Source organism: Lissotriton helveticus, unplaced genomic scaffold (genome assembly GCF_964261635.1).
Source record: "Lissotriton helveticus unplaced genomic scaffold, aLisHel1.1 SCAFFOLD_610, whole genome shotgun sequence".
Taxonomy (NCBI): domain Eukaryota; kingdom Metazoa; phylum Chordata; class Amphibia; order Caudata; family Salamandridae; genus Lissotriton; species Lissotriton helveticus.
This window is the reverse complement of record NW_027611815.1, coordinates 250943-271769: the sequence shown is the minus strand read 5'-3', so window position 1 is coordinate 271769 and position 20827 is coordinate 250943. Positions and strand designations below refer to the sequence as shown.

The 20827-nt window shown below is 51.4% G+C and overlaps 1 protein-coding gene across 1 annotated transcript in view; it reads right to left on the bottom strand.

The window, feature by feature from the left end:
- LOC144806683 (ribonuclease inhibitor-like) overlaps positions 1–20827 on the bottom strand; it is a 96136-nt gene that overhangs the window by 7508 nt on the left and 67801 nt on the right. The gene's annotated exons all lie outside the window — the stretch shown is intronic.

Genomic DNA, 20827 nt, shown 5'->3' with positions numbered 1-20827 from the left:
TTACCTGGGTGGTTACTCCAAGATTTAGGCAGCTATCACAGCTAACCAATGCCAGTCCCTCCAGGATGCAAGCAAAGTCATCACACCCAAACAATGCCCAGTCATCAGTTACTCAAGGATGTAGGGAAAGTTATTACACTCAATCAATGCCCAGTCACCCCAGTATGTTGGCAAAGTTATCACAGCTAATCAACGCCCAGTCACTCCCGGATGTAGGCATTTATAAATTAATAAATAAATCCAGTATTTGTAAAGCACAAACTACTCACCCCTAAGGGTGTCAAGGTGCTGGGGGCCCTCTGGAGATTAAGTGAGCTATTGCCCAGAGTCACATAGTGCTGATCTGTGCTGCCGCTGGAGCCGGGAATCGAACCGTGAGCTCTGCGCTCTGGAGCCAGGAGCCTCTCCCGTATCACACCCAGTCAATGCTCAGTCACTCCAGCATGTAGTCAAAGTTATCACACCCAATCAATGCCCAGTCCCTCCAGGGATTAGGCAGTTTTCACGACTAATGAATGCCCAGTCCCACCACGATGTAGGCGGTTATTACACCCAATCAATGCCCGTCACCCCAGGATGTGGGCATCAATGCCAGTCACCCCAGGATGTAGGCAAAGTTATCACACCCAATCAATGCCAGTCACCCCAGGATGTAGGCAAAGTTATCACACCCAATCAGTGCCCAGTCACCAGTTACCCCAGGATGTCGGGAAAGTTACCACACCCAATCAATACCCAGTCACCAGTTACTCCAGGATATCGGGAAAGTTACCACACCCAATCAATGCCCAGTCAACCTAGGATGTAGGCAACGTTTTCACAACTAATCAATGCCCAATCCCTCCAGGATGTAGGCAGTTATTACACCCAGTCAATGCCCAGTCACCCCAGGATGTAGACAAAGTTATCACACCCAATCAATGCACAGTCACCAGTTACTCCAGTATGTAGGAAAAGATATCACACCCAATTAATGCACAGTACCTCCATGAATTAGGCAAAGTTTCCACAACTAATCAATGTCCAGTCCCTCCAGGATGTATGCGGTTATCACACACAATCAATGCCAGTCACCCCAGGATGTATGTGGTTATTACACTCAATCAATGCCCAGTCACCAGTCACCCCAGAATGTAGGTGGTTAATACACCCAATAAATGCCAGTCCCTCCATGATGTAGGTGGTTATTACACTCAATCAATGCCCATTCACCAGTCACCCCAGGATGTAGGCACAGTTATTTTATCCAATGAATGCCCACTCACCAGTATAATTTAGACAGATCTTTCTAATTTGCACACATAACACAGTCTTATTTACTGCAAGGCAGTTAAACATGAATACTCAAGAGCAAACCAAAAGACTTTAGAACTCTTTTGTTGCTGAGGCATCACCCCAAATGATACTATTATTGTGTTTTTATTAGTATGGTATTAGTGTTTTTCTTAACACTAAGGAAAAACGCAGTCCTGATGTTTTAAATACCTGCCTTATGAAAGTGGCCACTCGGATGAACAACAATTCTCTCAAATTGAAGAGGGATAAGACTGAAGTTCTGATGGTGGGCAATCAACCTCAACTCTGAACACCACATCTGGGTCCAGATGTTCTTAGTACTTCTCTGACTCCAGTCTCTGTAGATAAGAACATAGGCTTCTGGCTTGATGAAAAGCTTTCAATGAACCATCAGATCACTGAAGTTGCCTCCACCTGCTTTGGCGTTATGAGATTTCTAAGAAACATCCTCTGGTGTTGAACCGTCTCTGCCCCACGGACAGTAGTACTGCCACTGAGTTTGTCCAGGTTGGATTATGATAACAAGCTTTATCTGGAATTCCCTAAGGTCTCACTTAAGCGACTCCATGTAGCCCACAATGCGGCAGCCAAATTACTGTTCCACCTTCCTAAGAGTGCCTCCACCTCCACTCTCCTCATTGCTTCTGGTTGAAAAGTGAGTCCAGTTCAAAGCTCTCTGCTATATGCAGAGTTAACCCAAATTCAAGCCCACGGGACATGAGATCAATGGTGGCACCTGACCATCTTGCAGCAGATGTTGTGCTGATTCTGGGACCTGTGGGAAGCTGTGACTTCGACTCCCAAGTGCCCTGAGCCAACAAGCACCTGGGCTCCTCCCTCACCTGCTGCTTCAAAACCGCTCGCGGCCGCCCCTTCGCGGGAGCCGCTCGCAGCGGATGTCGTGCTGATTCTGGGACCTGAGGGAAGCTGTGGACTTCGACTCCCAAGTGCCCTGAGCCAAAAAGCACCTGGGCTCCTCCCTTACCTGCCTACAGCCTATAATATCTGCTCACGCCCCGCGTCTCGCGGGACGAGCGCGGGGCGAAGCCCGGGCCAAGGGCTGGCCCGTTTGAGCCCGTTCAAGGCTGGAGAGGCTGGGCTGAGCCACCCCTCTTACATCGGAGACTGAATAAAAACAGTAAGTGCATTTAACTGCATTTATACCTTGTCGTAGTAACTGCATAAACCTGTAATGGCTGGTCGCTCAGGAAGAGGGAAGAATGCTATACCTGGAGGTTCTGTGGCAGGTACATTAGATTAATTTATTGTAAGAGCTGCCTCGGTCTTAGCCCGTGAAATTGATCTAACAGAGCGCCGCATCTCCCTAGACCCGGCCTATACTAAACGGTCTTCCTTGGGTAACATTGCACTGTCTGTCACCCCGGAAGGAAGCACAAACATTAATGCCATCAATGACTGAGTAGCCATAAGTCTGAATAGCGACTCAACAACTGCAGATATCACGAGTACTATGGTTGGTGGAACTGCCAAGTCACAGACTTTAAGTAACATTGACACTGTGATTATCTTGCCTGAAGGGGTATCCACCCGTGCGCAAACGCAGGCTGAAACAGGGGTCACTCCATCTTTGTCAGGACATACATCAGGAGCAATAGCTAAAAAGGGGAAGGTGGTGGTCGCCAAAAGGGGAAGACAACAAAAAGCAGCCAAAGATAACAATGACATTCTACCATCTGCTGTACAAATTACCCCCGAAACATACGTACAGAGAACAAGCACTCCTCATATTATTATGTCTGCTGGTCCTCCGGTGGTTCTGGATGAGGGTTTTTGGGTAAAAGTTGGTGAAATTTTAACATCTTCTATCCGGCCCATCACGGATAGATTAAAGCTCATTGAAGAAAGATTAAAGAAACTTGAGCATCTTACTTTATCGAATCTTGAGCTTTACGAAAAGCTACATCCGATAATACCAACAGTGACCCAAGATAAACTTCCCTCACAAAATGACACAAGGATTGCCCTGGCGCCAATTTCCACGCCCCAGATACCCGCACCTGATCTAATGAAAGGGATATCACGGAGTAATGCCGAAGGTGAACTGTGCCCCAAGAATGCCAAAAACGCTCAAGGAAAAACTGACATACCCAAGAGAAACAGCGCTACCAATTATACGGTGGGTGGGGGTACAACTAAAACCTTGCAGGAGAGTGGGAATATAATTGGTACAACTGATGATCTAGGATGTTTGTTGCCGATTATAGATCTGCCCCCTGAATCAATTCCTTATGTTATTGATCTGGCAGGGGTCCCTGAATTGGGGAAAGGTACGTCAGAATCGTTTGCAGAACTGAAAAATAAAACCATACATTGGCTTAATGCCAATTAACCCCTTCCCCCACACATCCATTGCAAGATCTTCTTTGTACGGAGAGTCAGCTGGGTGGGAAGGAGCAGGAAAAACATCCCAGGGGATTGTATCATTATAAACTTTAAAGATACACAAGCTGTTAAACATATTTGTGGCGGGTGGTTCCACATGTCGAAAACAAGAATACAGCCATTTGATCTTACCAACTTCTATAGTTCTAAAACACACGGAACAAATTATGTTACACAGGGAATAACTTTGGAGGGGAGCCCAGGAGTAAATTATGCCAGAAATAGACCAGACTTCGAGGGCTACGGTCTGGATATGGGTTTTCCAAATAGTAACAGATACAGCGTACTTGACATGGACTCAGTCCAAATATTATCACCCCCAAGAACTTCCGGCCAATGGTGAAGGAAACGAAAGCCAAGCGAAATAACCCTGAAAAACAATCTCATAATATGGCCTTGGGTGGCCTGGAAATTCACTCTGCCCGAGCTTAAATGATGACATGGATAAAATGATTTACCCTGACACTATTATAGAAAATAAACAATGTACACATGTTAGAAATGGGATTTCCAGTTGGCTGAGGCTTGCGCCAAAGCCAGGCAGAATCCACCACTCTATCAGGGCAAGGGAGTTACACGCCAAAGATAACCCCTGCTCGCCCTCTAGGCAACGTGGCACGAGCAGTAAGGCTTATCCCGGAGGCTATGTAAGTTAAGTATTTGCGCATGCCCCCAGCAACAACACCCAAGGCCCACCACAAAGGAAACTCCACACAAAGTTATATATAAAAATAGCCTTTGTATTATAGCTAAACACATTAGATAAAAACACACACTTTACAATGTGCCAACAGGCACGGGCAGAATTTACAGGGGATTATATACATGGGACAGGGCCACATGGACCACTGTCAGGAATATGCACTTTTAGATTTAGTACTTGGTAGAATTAGCACTTGTAGGAATAATAATTAGCACATAGAACATGTAACTGTAGCACAAAATAGAAAATAAAGCACACAACCCGTAACCACTGGTAAGCGGTAAGTACCACCTACGCAACCCTAACCACCTTAGGAAACTAAGGAAAGCTGCTATTGTTCGAATAGCCAGGTCTTGAGGAGTCTTCTGACGGTTAGTAGGTCCTGGGTCTGCCGTAGGGGGATGGGGAGGGTGTTCCAGGTCTTGGCGGTGAGGTGGGAGAATGATCTGCCGCCGGAGGTTGATCTTCGGATGTGGGGGACTGTGACGTGGGCGAGGTCGGCTGAGTGGAGCTGGCGGCTGGGGGTGTAGAAGCTGAGTGGTCTGTTAAGGTATGTTGGTCTGGTGTTGCGGAGTGCCTAGTGAGCGTGGATAAGGATCTTGAAGGTGATTCTCTTGTTGAAGGGGAACCAGGACAGGTCTCTCAGGTGGGGTGTGATGTGGCTGCACCGAGGGATGTCGAGGATCAGGTGTGCAGAGGCGTTCTGAATGCGTTGAAATCATTTCAGGAGTTGGGCCGAGGCTCCTCCGTAGAAGGCGTTTCCGTAGCCCAACCTGCTGCTGACCAGGGCCTGGGTGACTGTTCCTCTTGATTGGGTGGGGATCCACCTTTAGATCTTGCAGAGCATGTGGAGGGTGTTGAAGCAGGAGGACGAGACGGCGTTGACCTGCTTTGTCATGGAGAGGGTAGAGTCAAGGATGAACCCTAGGTTGCTTGTGTGGTTGGTGGATGTTGGAGCTGTTCCCAGTGCGATCAGCCACCAGGAGTCTTCCTAGACTGAGGGGGTGGATCCGAGAATGAGGACTTCCGTCTTGTCCGAGTTTAGCTTCAGTCGGCTGGTCTTCATGCACTTGGTGACGGCTTTCATTCCTTCGTGGAGGTTGGTTTTGGCAGTGTGGGGGTTCTTGGTGAGGGAGAGGATCAGCTGGGTGTTGTCGGCGTAGGAGATGATGTTGAGGTCGTGCAGTCGGGTGACGTGGCCGAGCGGTGCAATGTAGATGTTGAATAGTATTGGGCTGAGGAATGGGCCTTGGGGTACGCTAATATGATCTTGGTGGTTTCGGAGCAGAAAGGGGGAGGCGGCTGTGAGAAGTTGGCCTGATATATGATGCTCACTAGTTCTAGTGATCACCTTGTATCAGTCCAAACAACCCTCATGGTGATTGGTTGTAAGTCAACCTTATAGACCAGCTATCCTAATGGTAGGATGGACAAAGCAGTCTTAGGCTAAACTCTTTTGGCATGTGAAGCCAGCTGTTTTACCACATATAACCCCTTGAATACCAGATGAAAGGACACCACACAGGTTGTTATGAAAATAAACAGTATATTTATTTATAACAAACACCTCTGAACTCTTTATGAGGTCAGAGGGCTAAGCACATGACAATCTCTTAGGAAAAATACGATAAGTTGCACAAAATTACAATGGTGCCCTAGGGGCACGACAAACCATATACTAAGTAAATGGTATAAGGAAATCGATAGGAGTGGAGCTGTCCAGAGGCTGTAGGTTCGCTGGGACTACACTATCCTAACCTCAGGTAAGTAATAGGAGGGCCACGGGACGCGTGTGCAGAGTGTGAACTCACACGCGGGATGTGGAATAAAGTCAATGGACAGTACAGTTTACTAAAAAGGTAAGTACGAACAGTCTTTACTATCTAGGACTAAAACGACTGGAAATATGGACACTAGGAGAGTTAATCTACCCTTGAGCACCGAAATGCTCTCGTTACCTCACCCACGGGCTGCGGGTGCATAGGTGTCAAAGTGTGTCGGGTTTCCGCGTCGAAGTCTATGGAGCCTTGAAGAAAGATGCTGCAGGCGACCAAGTGGAAGATGTCCGGTATGATCCACGGGTGGATCGAGGAAGAAGAGGACCTGAAAGCAGAGGGGACAGTGTTCAAAGTCACTAGCCAGTGACCGGTGTGGAACTAGGAGGGAACCAGGAGCTGTTGTCGCGATCAGGTGAGAGTAGACGCTTATCTCTGCAGCCACGTGGACCAGGAGGTGTCTTCGACGACCAGGATGGAGGCACGATCTGTCCCATGCAGGCTCTCGCTGTCGGCGGTGTCGGATCCGGATTTACCTTGGCAAAGGCAACCCACGCGGTGAGTGGAAACTGCGTCTGGTGCGGACCAGGAGGGTCCGGGTACTTCTCTTTTGGAAGGAAGCAAGGGGCAGTCTGGAGCAACCAGCAACCATACCAGCAGTGAAGATTTCAAAGATCGTCGTCTAGGAGGCCACTAGCCAGCCGGCAAGTGGCCAGACAACGCGTCGAGCAGCAATCAAGCAAAAGGGCCCCACGCAGATCTCGTGGATGCTGGGGGGCTGGTCTTCGGTGCAGGAGCTGCTCGGGGCTGGGGCTTCTCAATCCCCAAAGGACTTTCTCGAGGATGCCTCTGAAGTCGCGCTGGAAGCGAAGTGCAGTTTCTTCAAGATGGCCGGTCCCACGTGTCTCGTCGCACCCACGGATCTCAGCTGTGCTGCAGATGTAGGTTGAGGTCGGAGAGGTCTGGAAGTCCGGATCTCGTCGGGCTCTGAAGTCTGGTTCCGGCAGGAAGGACGACAAAGTGAACCGCTAGGACGCTTGATGGTGCCTGCAGTTGCAGGGTGGACACTCCTTGCCCACAAGGGAGATTCTTCAGTCTTCTGTGGAGCAGAACGTCGAAGTCCAGAGTTTCTTCTTGTAAAGTTGTTCAGGATAATCTAATTTGGAATGGGACCAGCTCCTACCTTTATTCTCCTAAAGGGGGCTGCACTAATGACTAGGTCCCTCCCATGGGTGGGACCAGGAAGGGGGGTGGTTACACCCCCTATCCTTTGTCCGGTTTCGCGCCAGAGCTGGGGCAGGGGTGCCCCAGCAACTGGTTTGAACCGGTGTATGCACAGGGCACCTTGTGTGCCCCAGGCATGTCTCATTCCTTTCAGGCCTGTCCTACCTAATACACAAAATCCTGTCTGGGGTGGTGCTAGCACCTCCCAAGGCAGGAAACCCTTTGTCCAGGCCTCCCTTGCTGGAAGGACTCCCAGCAGCAGGAGGTCAGACTTGTGTCTGTGGTGGCAGCATCCATTTTGTGATGCTCAGGCTCGAGTTAACTTTAACCGGGGTTCACAGTTACATACATGTCGTGTCCCTCTAAAAGGGTGGAATGCTACCCCCGTCACCAGAATTGGCAAGGGGGTAGTATTCCAATTCGTATGACACCTTACTCGACATGTTTTGATAATGCTATACCAAAGTTAGCATTCAACCGCGAGGATTATAATGCACTTAAGAGTATATGGTATAGCGTTATCATGGAACAGCTATTAGGACTTGGTTCTGCAAGCTGCAGACGGGCTCAGCTCATGCCAGAGCACCATCTCACATAATTCCAAGCACTCTGCCTTCAGGATTGATAAGGCCTGCCATAGGAGTGACTGATAGGAATATATGTGTCCATTTTAAGGTTAGATATAGGTATACTATATCTATAGCAAAGGGTGATTACACCACCTTGCCCCAGCTGTCTTGCCAGCCAGTTGTGTCTGTTTAGATGGCCAGCCAGGGGTTGCATAATACATGCTTCAGCCCCTGGTAGGCCCTGGGTACGCCTATGCCCTGGGTACCTAAGGTACACTGTACAGGGACTGATAAGGTGGCCCAGTACCAATTGGTAAATGCACCTAAAGTACATGGATGTCAATTTAGAGAGAGAACAGCTAGGCTGTGGGTCTGATTAGCAGGCCCACAGCCAGGGAAAGTCGTAAACCAGTGAAGCAAAAAGCAAAAATCTGGGGTGACCATAGGATTGCAGACCCTACTCTCCTACAGCGGCCGCTCTGGGTTCTGCCGGAGAGGAAAGAGGTGGTCCAGTCCAGGGCCTTCTCTTGCATCCCAGCGTCATGGAGGCATGTACTTAGGGTGCGGTGGCAGACCGTGTCGAAGGCAGCTCACAGGTCCAGGAGGATGAGGGCAGCGGTTTCTCTGTTGTTTGGCAGGGCTCTGATGTCATCGGTGGCAGCGATGAGGGCAGTTTCGGTGCTGTGGTTGCTGCGGAACCTGGACTGGGACAGGTCCAGGATGCTGTTTTCCTCGAGGTAGCGGGTCAGTTGTCTGTTGACGGACTTCTCGATGACCTTCGCCAGGAAGCGGAGCAGGGAGTTGGGCTGGAAGTTCTTGAGGTCCTTGGGGTCAGCCTTGGGTTTTTTGAGTAAGGCGTTGATCTCGGCGTGCTTCCAGCTCTCTGGCAAGGTCGCTGTCTCGAAGGATATGTTGATGGCTTTCCAGGGATGGGGTGCAATGGTGGTGCTGGCTTTGTTTTTTTTTTTTTTTTTAAACCTTTATTAGCATCAAAAGGATATACAAGTCTAGGCCTACAACCAAATCGGCCGGCATCAATATGTAAAGCGGTCAAAGGTTCCAAGGCAAACAGTACAGATTCAATCAACAAAAAGCAGCGGCAAAACAATCATAAAAAAAGGGAGAAAACACCTAGGAACCAGACGGCCAAAAAACAGGAGTAAAAAAGGTTAATTTTATAATATGGGGATGAGGAGTACGATAGGCTCACTTTCAATATAGAGGTGTCCGAATTCCCAAAACCATCCTCAGCGACAATAAGGGGGGCATGGGGCCGTAATACAGGAGAGGCAACACAATACACACCGGGAGACAGGGACATTTTAGACATAATCTACACGTGTTCATTATCATCTTCACATGCCACCACCCAAACCGCAGCCGAGCCCGGACAGAGGGATCGGACAAACATTACATCAAAACTAACCCGTCATAGTGACCTCTAGGAAAAAAAGGGGGGGGGAGGAAAAGGGGAGAGAGGGGGAAAGGAGGGGGAGGGGAGGAGGGCAAAGCGGAAAAACGAGAAAAGGAAATGAAACACAAAAACGAAAGAAAGAAGACCACGCCGAAACAGGCATCCCGTGGCGAGAGTACAGGAGAGAACAGGAGCATCCGTAACAAGGAGGGTACAGCAATCGAGACGAAAAGTAACCAACCCAGAAGAGGAGGATCGACGAAGCCACACACCCCACCCCAAACATACCACGGGATGCAAGGACAGACGCGGCATTACTATAAAGAGACACAAAAGGGCCATAGAACCATAAAACAAACAACAAATAGAACCCAACCCACCCTGCACCCCTGTAGAAGGCTATGGCCTACCCTTCAGACAGCGTGCCTGTCGCCCTAAACCAGAACCCGAAATATAGCAAGAAAGAAAGAGAGAAGAACGAGACAAAAAGAAACAGAAACATAAAGAAAGAAAACAGGAGGGAGGAGCATGAGAACAGAAATCAATACGGTCGGCCGCAGCCCTCCGCCCAACCAGACCATCGCAGCAAAAAAACAGACCAGGACGACACCATTTCAAGCGCCATAAAACTTACAGAGGAGAGGACCTCACACCTCGCAATGGGTACAAACAATCGCGCCACGAAGTCGTACCGCAATAATCCCCAGGAGTTACGCATATCACCCCCAGCCCCTCCGAACAACAAATCCCACCCACCACATGACAATGTAAAGTGAGCTACTCAATACAAAACCAGCACACAATCGAAAAAAAAAAATTCTGCCATGTAGACAAGGGGGGTCAATCGATACGCAAGTGAGCAAAAGTCCGAGTAGAGAGTTTATAAGCATCAGCAATCGCAGCACGGGTGATGAAGAGCAGGAGATCAGTTCCGCCGTTCGGGAAAGCGAGGGGTTCTCTGTAATAGACAAATGCGAGGCCATCGGAGCAGGCGCAGGCGGCAGTCCACCAATATTTCCGGGCATCCCAGCCGAACAGGGCCGCTGCACAATGTCCAAGTCCCCGGGGTCAGAACCTCGAAAAGCAGGGAGTTCCAAAGTCACCGGCACACAAAATGATCGGCGATCTGCGGCAGCAACACTTGCAGCAGTCGAGGGGGGCGAGGCAATGGAGTCTCTGACACAAGAGGGAGGCAAGAAGAAACGGCTGCTCAAAATGGCGGCAGATCGTGGCGGGCTCCCGGGGACATCGGGGGCCAGGAATGCGCGCAGGGATCGCAGAGCTTCCAGGATATCTCTGAGTGTAAGCTCCGGCTCACCATACCAGACCCCCGCGCCATCAGGCAACCCAAGCCCGCCGCCACGAGGCGATACAAGTTCCAGATGGTCGGCCGCCATTTCGCGAAGGCAGCCCAGTCGCCACCCTCCGCGACTCTCAAAAACAGTTAAAAAATGTAGGACTTTACAGAACTCCGGGGGGCTCCCAGCAATGGCAGCCTTGGTGCAGAAAGGATGTCTGCCCAATGCGGGTCTCCGCCTACACCAGCACCGGCGCCCCAAACAAGCAGAGTCCGGGCGAAGAGGTCCAGGGCCGCCGGACACAGCAGCGGCGGGGGGGACCCCCTCACAGAATCAGTCCCCGGTGCTTCGCCCCCACATCAGCCTCGCGGCCACCAGGGCAGGCCCGGATCAGGATCGCCGGGATGTTCGCACAACGGCTCTCATCATTGGTTCACTCTCTCGACCGGGGCCGACAGTCGTCGGATCCCACAGGCTAGGTCCCGGTCTAGGGTTCACGGAGGCCCCGGTCTTGCGGAGGGCACAACTTAGGAACCGCTGCACGTCGAAACCTCCGGGCCAAACGGTAAGTACAAGTGAGGTGTTCCGTCTCCAATTCTCCGATAATGTGTCGTCTCCGGACAGGATATGATACAGGATATACGATCAGGCCGGAGGGCTGCGGGAGCCGAGCTAAAAGGCGACCATCACGCTCGCGAGCTAGGCTCCTCCCTGGTGCTGGCTTTGTTGAAGATGTGGTGTGGGCAAGGGTCTGACGGAGATCCGGAGTGGATGGTGTTCATGATTTTGATGGTGTTGTCGTCGTTTACGTTGGTTCAGGAGAGCAGGGGGTCGTTGCGGATGGTGGCCGTGAGGGCGGAGGTCTCAGTGGTTGTCGGGGCGGTCGTGGAGTTGAAGCTGCCGTGGATGTCTGCATTCTTGCGATAGAAGAAGGTGGCAAGGGAGTCGCACAGGCCTTGCGAGGGTGGGATGTCGTTGGTGTTGGAGCTGGGGTTTGTAGAGTTCCTTCATGATGTTGAAGAGCTCTTTGCTGTTGTGTGCATTGTTGTCTAGGCAGTCTTTGAAGGAGGCAATACATAAGGGGATGATGGACGGAGCGTTTGAGCAAATCAAACACTCACCCCCAGTCAACTGATCTGGGTTTAATCCATCACCACTCTTTAGCTCACTCCGCCACCCCAGTTCAGACATAGCCGTATGCAAATCAGTCCGACCCAGTGCCTCATGGAAACAGTCCTGCCCGAACTGGAAAACCATGTCTTCCCAGGACCGGAAACAAGGATCGTAGGAGGAGGCCTTTTTGGTGGATCTGATGAGGTGATGGTGTCTGCGGGTGGCGTTCTTGTGGGCTGCATGGCTGTCCGGTGTCCGTTCACGATGCCATTTCTTCTCAAGTTTTCGGCAGGTTTGCTTGGAGGCCTGGAGGTCTTCAGTGAACCAGCTGGCTTTCTTGCTGGGGTGACTTATGGAGGGTTTCTTGATCGGGGCGAAGGTGTTGGCGCAGTCAGCGATCCACTGTCTGAGGTTGTGTGCGGGGGTGTAGGGGTCGGTGAGGTTGGCGGGTGGGCTCCGGGTGAGGGTGGTGGTTAGCTGGTCTTCGGTGATCAAAAAATTGAAACTACAATTACTCAGGAACCACCAAAGACCCAAGAAAGGTTCCAATCTTTCAAAGTTCAACAGCAGATTCACACAATGAAAAGCAGCTCAAAGCATAGTAAAGAAGGTCGTGGGACAGTGGGACTAGTAAAGGAGGGTTAACTATTCAATGCTCAGCACACTGTGCTACCAGTGCCCTACAGGACCATGTGCCTGAGCATGGGGGCAGGGCGTGGGACAGTGAGACCTGGTAAAGGAGGAGTTAACTAGTCCATGCTCAGCACACTATGCATTATGTTCAGTCTACAATGAGAAGTGGCAGAAGGTCTGAAGGCTGAGGCTCTGGCAGGACAAGGACATGTGAACGCTAGGCTGGTGGCAGCTGCCTGGCTCTCTTTGGAACCCTGTGCTATACTAAAATAACGCGCAGTAAAGGACAGCAATTGTTGGTGCTCTGGCGCGATTGCGGCGCCAGCGCTTTGAAAATTTTAAAAACTGAATTTTTTATTGTGACATTTATTGTTTAAAACTTCTTACCTAAACGCACTGATTTATTTACTGCAGCCCGCCCTGTTCCATCGCGGCTGGTGCCGTTTGCGTGGAGGGTGAGGCGAGCTGCCATCTTGGGTAGGGCTGGACCGGATCTAGCGGTCTAGTTCCCCCGAGACAGAGGCTACAAAACAACCCCCGGCACAGAGCTCGCCGAGAACGCTAGGCTGGTGGCAGCTGCCTGGCTCTCTTTGGAACCCTGTGCTATACTAAAATAACGCGCAGTAAAGGACAGCAATTGTTGGTGCTCTGGCGCGATTGCGGCGCCAGCGCTTTGAAAATTTTAAAAACTGATTTTTTTATTGTGACATTTATTGTTTAAAACTTCTTACCTAAACGCACTGATTTATTTACTGCAGCCCGCCCTGTTCCATCGCGGCTGGTGCCGTTTGCGTGGAGGGTGAGGCGAGCCGCCATCTTGGGTAGGGCTGGACCGGATCTAGCGGTCTAGTTCCCCCGAGACAGAGGCTACAAAACCAATGTGTTTTCCGGAGCGCAGAGGACGAGCGCAGCGGGCGCGACGAATGCGCTCCGAAGTCGCGCACAAGTCAAGCCCGTCTGCGCCCGTCCGCGGCAGACCGGGGCCCGGGGCTAGAACCCCTGGTCAAATACTTTCCTATTCCTCCCCTGATCTGCTACAACTCCGACCCTTAGACAGCACGGGGCCCGCCTTACCCGCGCATGTTCTAAAGCGCGCCGCTACCCATGGTATATTGATTCCTAAGTTTATGGCCGAAATTCCCACGCGTCCCAACCCTTCTACTGCTTTTGTACCCCCGCCTGGGGCTGAGACAATTTTCAAATGTTATTACCTAAACACCAGGTCCATGGTGAAACACCATATGGACATATTTCTCTTACTTCAGGCCGAGCAACCGGATATTCTACTCCTTACGGAGACCTGGTTGAACGCCGACTCCCTACCCGACATTTTGGCAGCAGTTCCTTCCAACTACTACATTTTGCATGAGGATAGACCTGCTAATAAAAGGGGCGGAGGAGTTGCTGCGATCATTCTCAAAACCCATATCTTCTCCCTTCTTCCGTCCTTCGATCTTACAGGATCGGATAGTATGATCTTCAGGATGGATACTAACAGTGGATCTCTGCTCATGGTCCTCATTTACCGTCCTCCCCAAAGCATGCCCACATTCGCTGTATCTTTAGCAGAACATCTGGCCCCTTTGATAATTAGTCATAAGAAAATTGTGTTGCTGGGCGACTTTAACCTTTGGATGAACTCTACTGAGTTGGTTGGGCAGGCAGCTGTACTGAAGGAAACTCTTTCAGATATGAATCTTATCCAACAGATACACCTCCCTACCCACGAAAAAGGACACAGCCTTGACCAAATTTGGTCACAGAATATCCCTCTTATTATTAATTCCATCACCCCTTGCATTTGGTCGGACCATTTTCTGATTGATTTCTCTATTACTATCACCGAGAGCAGGAAACAGCCATTTCAGCAAGGAGGGAAAGTCAGATTCTGGAAGCATGCTGACCTCCCTGCCTTTATTGACACCTTAACTTCATCCCTTCCCCTTTTAGATCAGGATATTGAAGGGATTGAAGAAGCCTTTTCTAGCTGGCTACTTCAGGCAGCTGATGTTCACGCCCCCTGCTCCAACTTTCCCCGCTCCCGCACCCATGACGCTCACAGGTGGTTTACACCTCATCTGAAAGCTCTAAAGCTGCAAGTTCGTCAAAAGGAGCGGAAGTGGCGAATTGCGTACTCAGAACCTGATAAGGCCGATTACTGTAGGGCGCGAAAGGAGTACCAGAAACTCATTCAGAAACACAAAACCGACTACTTTTCTGAAAAAATCCTCCAATCACGCAACAAATCTAGAGATTTGTTCAACATTGTGGAGAGTCTTAGTGGCAGCGACAGAACCTCCTTAGCTGTGACTCCCACCCAGGACCTCTGCAACACACTAAATACTTTTTTTTTTCAATAAGATCTGCGCCATAAAGCAAAGTATTCCCACCATTTCGCTTCCCCCTCTTCTGGCCGATATCTATTATAATCCTTCTACCCTGGAATTTCTCCCCCCCATTGACACTGCCTGCTTATTTAAACTCCTTCTTAAAGTCAAATCTGGTTCCCCTGAGGACATCTGCCCCCCATATATTTTGCGAGAAGTGGGAACCGCCATCCCTGAGAGCATGCTCTCCATGATGAACGGATCTCTTTCACAGGGTCTGGTCCCTGATAACTTTAAAAAAGCTCTTCTCATTCCTTTGTTAAAAAAAGCTGGGGCTAATCCATTGGACCCACTTAACTACAGGCCCATATCTCTGCTGCCGTACTGTGTCAAACTACTGGAGGCCCATGTCTGTGACAGCATCTCCCAATTTCTGGAAGAATCACAGTATCTTGCGCCTAATCAGGCTGGCTTCCGCCCTTATCATTCTACTGAAGCAGTCACTGTCTCAGTTCAGAACACTCTGAGGTGGAATGCCGACGAGGGGATCCATCAGGCTCTGGTGCTACTAGACCTATCGGCTGCATTCGACACGGTTGACTATACCATCTTGGTCAACCGTGTCGAACAGGCTGGCCTCAGGGGCTCTGCGCTGAGCTGGATTCGCTCATTTATTACTGGCCGCACCCAATCTGTGAGACTGGGTTCCTTTACTGCCCCCACCATTCCTACTACCTGCGGAGTCCCTCAGGGTTCATCCCTGTCACCTTTGCTTTTTAATTTATATCTACACCCCCTGCTGTACTCTCTCAGGAATGCCAGAGTAACCATCTTCAACTACGCAGATGACTTGCAGCTCATCTTTCCTTTAAACACCGAGAACTCAGTGGTAGAGTTTCAAAACACCATGTCTCATATCCTGAGTTGGATGAGCTGCAGTCACCTGAAACTCAACCCAGGCAAGACTGAGCTGGTCTTGCCTGGGCAGAGTGTACTTAGTTGGAACCCTGGTTTCTGGCCAGCCAGCATGGGAGCCCCACCATCTAAGTCGCCCTCAGTCAAGAGCCTAGGAATTTTTCTTAGTGAAGATCTCTCTCTGAAAAGGCAGGTCGGGGCAGTGGTGTCCTCCAGCTTATTTCAGTTGAAGAAAATCAAGAAAATTGCTCGTTTTTTCTCCCTGGAGGCGCTTACACAGATTGTCATCTCCCTGGTTCTGTCCAGACTGGATTTTTCCAATAGTCTCTACCTTGGGCTCCAGGTCGGAGAGCTAAAACGTCTCCAGCTGATTCAGAACCAGGCAGCCAGACTTATTCTCAACTTACCTAAAAGGCAGTCTGTTAGATTAGGCCTCAAACAGCTACACTGGCTGCCTGTTGAGCAACGGGTAGCTTTTAAAACCGGGTGTATTTTATTTAAGTCCTTACATCACTCTGGCCCTCTATTCATCAGAGACCTGTTTAAAAAATACGATCCCCCCCGGAATCTCCGCTCCATGCACAAATTCCTTCTGATTGTCCCCCCTTACAAGAGGAAACGTCTCGGAGGTTGCTGCTTTGACCACCTTGCAGCCACCTTCTGGAACTCTCTTCCCCTCCATCTCAAAACTTGCAATAACATTTTCAGTTTCAGACACTCCCTCAAAACATGGCTCTTTTCCCAAGCGTTCTGATGAGTTCCTCTATGCTTCCCCTGATTGACGCGTTGTGTTCCTGTCTATAGCGCCATGAAGCCCCCGGGCGTACGAGCGCTCTACAAATACATTTCAATATCAATATCAATATCAATGTGTGTGAGAAGTTGGCCTGGTATATGATGTCCACTATTCTAGTGGGCACCTTGCACCAGTTTGTTAGAAATGGGATCCCGGGCTGGCCAGGGCTTGCGTCAAAGTCAGTCAGAGACCACCACTCCTAAGTCAGGGCAAGGGAGTTACACGCCAAGATAACCCCTGCTCACCCTCTAGGTAACGTGGCACGAGCAGCAAGGCTAAACTTGGAGGCGATGTGAGTTAAGTATTTGTGCACGCACCCCAGCAACAACTCCCAGGGCCCACCACAAAGGAAACTCCACACAAGGTTATATAAAAATAGCCTTTGTATTACACCAAAACACATCAGATAAAAACACACACTTTACAATGTGCCAGAGGCACGGGCAGAATTTACAGGGGATATATACAAGACAGGGCCACCTGGACCACTGTCAGGAATCAGCACTTTTAGAACTTAGAACATGGAATGTAAAATCACTGTAGCACACAACCAGTAACTACTGGTAACCAGGACCTCACTAGTACCACCTGCACTAGGAGAAAAACAACCACCTAAGTATCACAATACCTGTAGGGGTGTCAGCACATAACACATGATACATAAACATACATTCAGTGGTGTAAGGAAGGAAAACACATGATGCATCAACAATACATTCAGAGGTGTAAGAACAAGGCACATGACGCATTAAAACACATTCAGAGGTGCAGGGGAGGAAAACACAATAGCGCAAAAAGCACATTAGCCACCACCTGTGGCAGTCCCTAGGCCAACTGGCCTCTCTAGGGCTAGGACGCCCTGTGTCCAAATGTCAGGGGGGCCTAAATGTAGCAGCTGCCCACAAAGTGCTGGGCAGCTGTGTGAGACAAGGCTGGGGCCAACGCTGGAGCCTCGCAGGCTCTGCCCAACTGACTGTCTCCTGAGCCTCTCTGGCTCAACCAACAATAATGCGCCTGAGCCCCTCGTGGGCTCTAAGAAATTAATGTGGCCCTCAAGAACCTCTCTGGGTTCTTAAAACAAATGGGGCGCTGCTGAGCCTCTCAGGGCTCAAGAACACAACAATGGGGGCCCTCAGGAGCCTCTCGGGGCTCTCCAGTAACGAATAGGGCGCTGTGAGCCTCTCAGGCTCTAAAACAAATGTGGCGCCTGAGCCTCTCGGGGCTCTCCTAACCAATGGTGCCTCGAGCCTCGCAGGCTTGTAAATATAAGGCCCCCGGGGCCCCTCGTGGGCTTGAAGGAAATGGCCCCAGAACGTTGGAGTCCCTCTCGGGGGACTCAACACAAAGGTGAATGCCCCACGAGCCTCTCTGGGTTCAAACACTACTGTGCTCCTCTCAGGCCTGTGTACTGCAGGGGAGGGGCGGGCACCGGCAAAGTGCCCCGACGCCCTCCTCCCTGCACTCGCCCTCCCGGCCCCACTCACCGGCTGTCTCGCTGGCGGGACGGTTCTCTCTTCCCGGGGCTCTCCCTTCGCTCGGGAGCCTCGGGACCGTCAATGCAGGCGGCTTCCTGCTTCTTCGGGGCCTCACTGGCGGCGCTTCCCTCTTCGCTGCTCGGCTGCGGGGGCGGGACTTCCAGCCGCCTCCCCCGGGCCGCGCAGGGATTGGCCGGCCGGCACAACACTTCCGGGTCATCGCGGGCAGCGCGGCGGCCCGCTTCAGGCACTTGCAGGCAGGGGAATAATTAACCGAGGGGTAGGCTCCCTCGAGTTAACTTAGAAAATTATAAAAACAGCGGCATATCACCGGGGTAAATGCCGGCTGGGCACCGGCGGTTCCTCACTCGAAATGCGGCGTGGGCAGCCGCTAGAGACAAAATAAAGCGCTCCCTGCGCTAAAAGGATAATAAAGCGTTTGTCAGCGCAAGATGCAAAAAAAGCGCTCCCTCAGCGCTACAGGGGAAATCAAGCGCTTCCAGGCGCTCCAGGGAAAGTCCAAAGCGCTCCCAGGCGCTGGGAGCACAAGCACAGCGCTCCTAGGTGCCCTCAGCAGGGCAGAGTTCCAGCAAAGTCCTTAGGTAGGCAGGGGGCAAGGCTGGGCCCAGAGCCAGCTCACTGGGTCTCCAGGCAGGAAGACAGTCCAAGTGGCGGTCCTCCTGCCCAGCAACAGCAGCAGCCCCCTCAGGATCCTGGAAGAGAACAAATTGTAAGGGGACACAGCCCCTTCTTATACAGGTAAATCCTTTGTCTCAGGGTGCAGGGTGGGGGGAAACCAGTGGCAGCTGGTTTTGGAGCACCCTTGATGGCCCAACCACCCCTTTCATTCACTGGGGAGGCTAGGGTCGTTAGACGCACCACAGGGGGGCGGAGCCAGCATTGTGTGGGAAAAGCCCAGCCCCATCAGGAACCAGGTGCAGCCCACCCACACATCACTCATGCTGATCTCTCCACTCACTCCTGGGCAGACCCATCCAGACATCCTGGAGCCTGGCATGCCAGCCAGCTCCAGCCAATCACGCTCCAGCACCCTCACTGCACACACATAGCCATGTCTAGAAGTGGCACTTCCCCACTAGACACCCACAAGCCGCACATACCATTGTGCAGCATTCACTCTCACGAGTTCACACATACCAAACTCGAGCCTGCACTCCCCACGCATCAGGAACTAACATGGACACACACGTTCCCCATGCATTCCTATGGGAGGGCAGGCCAGCCATACTACACGCACGCACTTTTACTCTGGGACACAGGGAAAAGTGTGCAGAGACCCAAAAATCACCATCACCAGGTCACCATTACAAGCAAAAAGTCTAGGGGTGAACCTACCAGAAGGGCAAAGTCCAACACAGCCCCCTTCCAGCCAAAACGCAGGGTAGACCAATTACCACCGTGATGGACTTCCCTGCTTGGGGCGATAGAACACGGACGCGGGCCCGCAACTGCAGGGACACCCTCCTGTTCTACGCCACGGTGAACACATGGGATTCCTTCTAAAACCACTGTCTGGACCAACTGGGCTACCCCACTGGTACTCCCGAGCTGTCCGCGGCCAGGACCAGGCCCTGGGCCACCCAGGTGCCACCGATCCTTGCCTATTCGCAGAGCGGGGGGTAGTAATCCCTGGCACATAGTAGCCATTCTCCACTCTTCCTGTCTGCAAGACAGGACTAGACTGCCACTGGTTCTCCAGCCTAGGGTCTACAACCTCAGGCGGACCAGGAGTGTCAGGGAAGGCTCTCCTCCCCTTACCTCTTCTTCTAGGGTTCCTCCTCCTCCTGCGAGGGGTACCCTTACAACGACACTCCAACCCAGGGTTTAACCCCTCAGGTTGCACCGGGGTCAGAGGTGGGCTCTCCCACTCTCTGTACCCCCTTCCAGAGGTCTGCCCTCTCCCAACTGGAGAAGTTCCTCTGGAAGAAGAACCGGTCAGGACACTGGTTACAGTCGTCCTACCCTTCAGGTCAGGCTGATCCTGAACCTGGCCTCCCAACCTCTGGTCTAAAACCTTTGGTGGAACAATTGCCTGGCACTCCAGGACCTCTGGGGATTCACACACCATCCCCCTGAGGCTAACAAATGACACATATGTTGTGTGACTGTCTGTCTGGCGCAGATCTTCCGTCCCCTGTCCACCTGACAGTGCGTGACGATCCCCCAGACCAGAAGTGGTGCCACCCGGGCCCCCCCAAGAAGATCTATCCCCACTGGCTAGTCCCTGGTCCACTGGTGCATCCACTGGGAAACTCATCCCCAAACACTCCTCACGCTGGACTCCTGTACCCTCCCTACCGGAGCGGTACTGCCAGACTCTAGAACCACAGAAGCTCTGGTTACAGACGCTCCAGGTCCTCTACTCACTAGGAGATCCTCCTCAACTGGACTAACAGAACAGCCTAGGTCCCCAACCTGGTGTTCCCTACAGAAACCATCCAAGTCCTGAGGTAGGGTTTCGGGCGTCTGGGGACCCTCGGTCTCCCCCTCACTCCTGCTCCACTGAGCCAGGCAGTGAGCCCCTACACCCTCCTCGCTATCCTGGGACCTAGCTGGGCTACACTGAGCCTCTTCCACCAAATTGGGCTGGAAGATACCTGAACCACTACTTTTGGAGTCACTCACCAATGACTCTCGAGAACCTCTAGCACTTTCCCAGCGCGCTGCTTCCTCTGCAAGCGCCCAAGGACTAAAGTGCTCAGACTTCAACAGGTGCTGGCGCAACTCTGGACAACAAACACTGAGCAACTGCTCTTTGAGAAACATATTCACTCCGTCCACCTCATCGTCCGAGTTAGCCGTCAGCCAATCCCACATTGCATCAGAACAGTCATCCACAAAATACTTCCACTTCTGGTGGGGTGG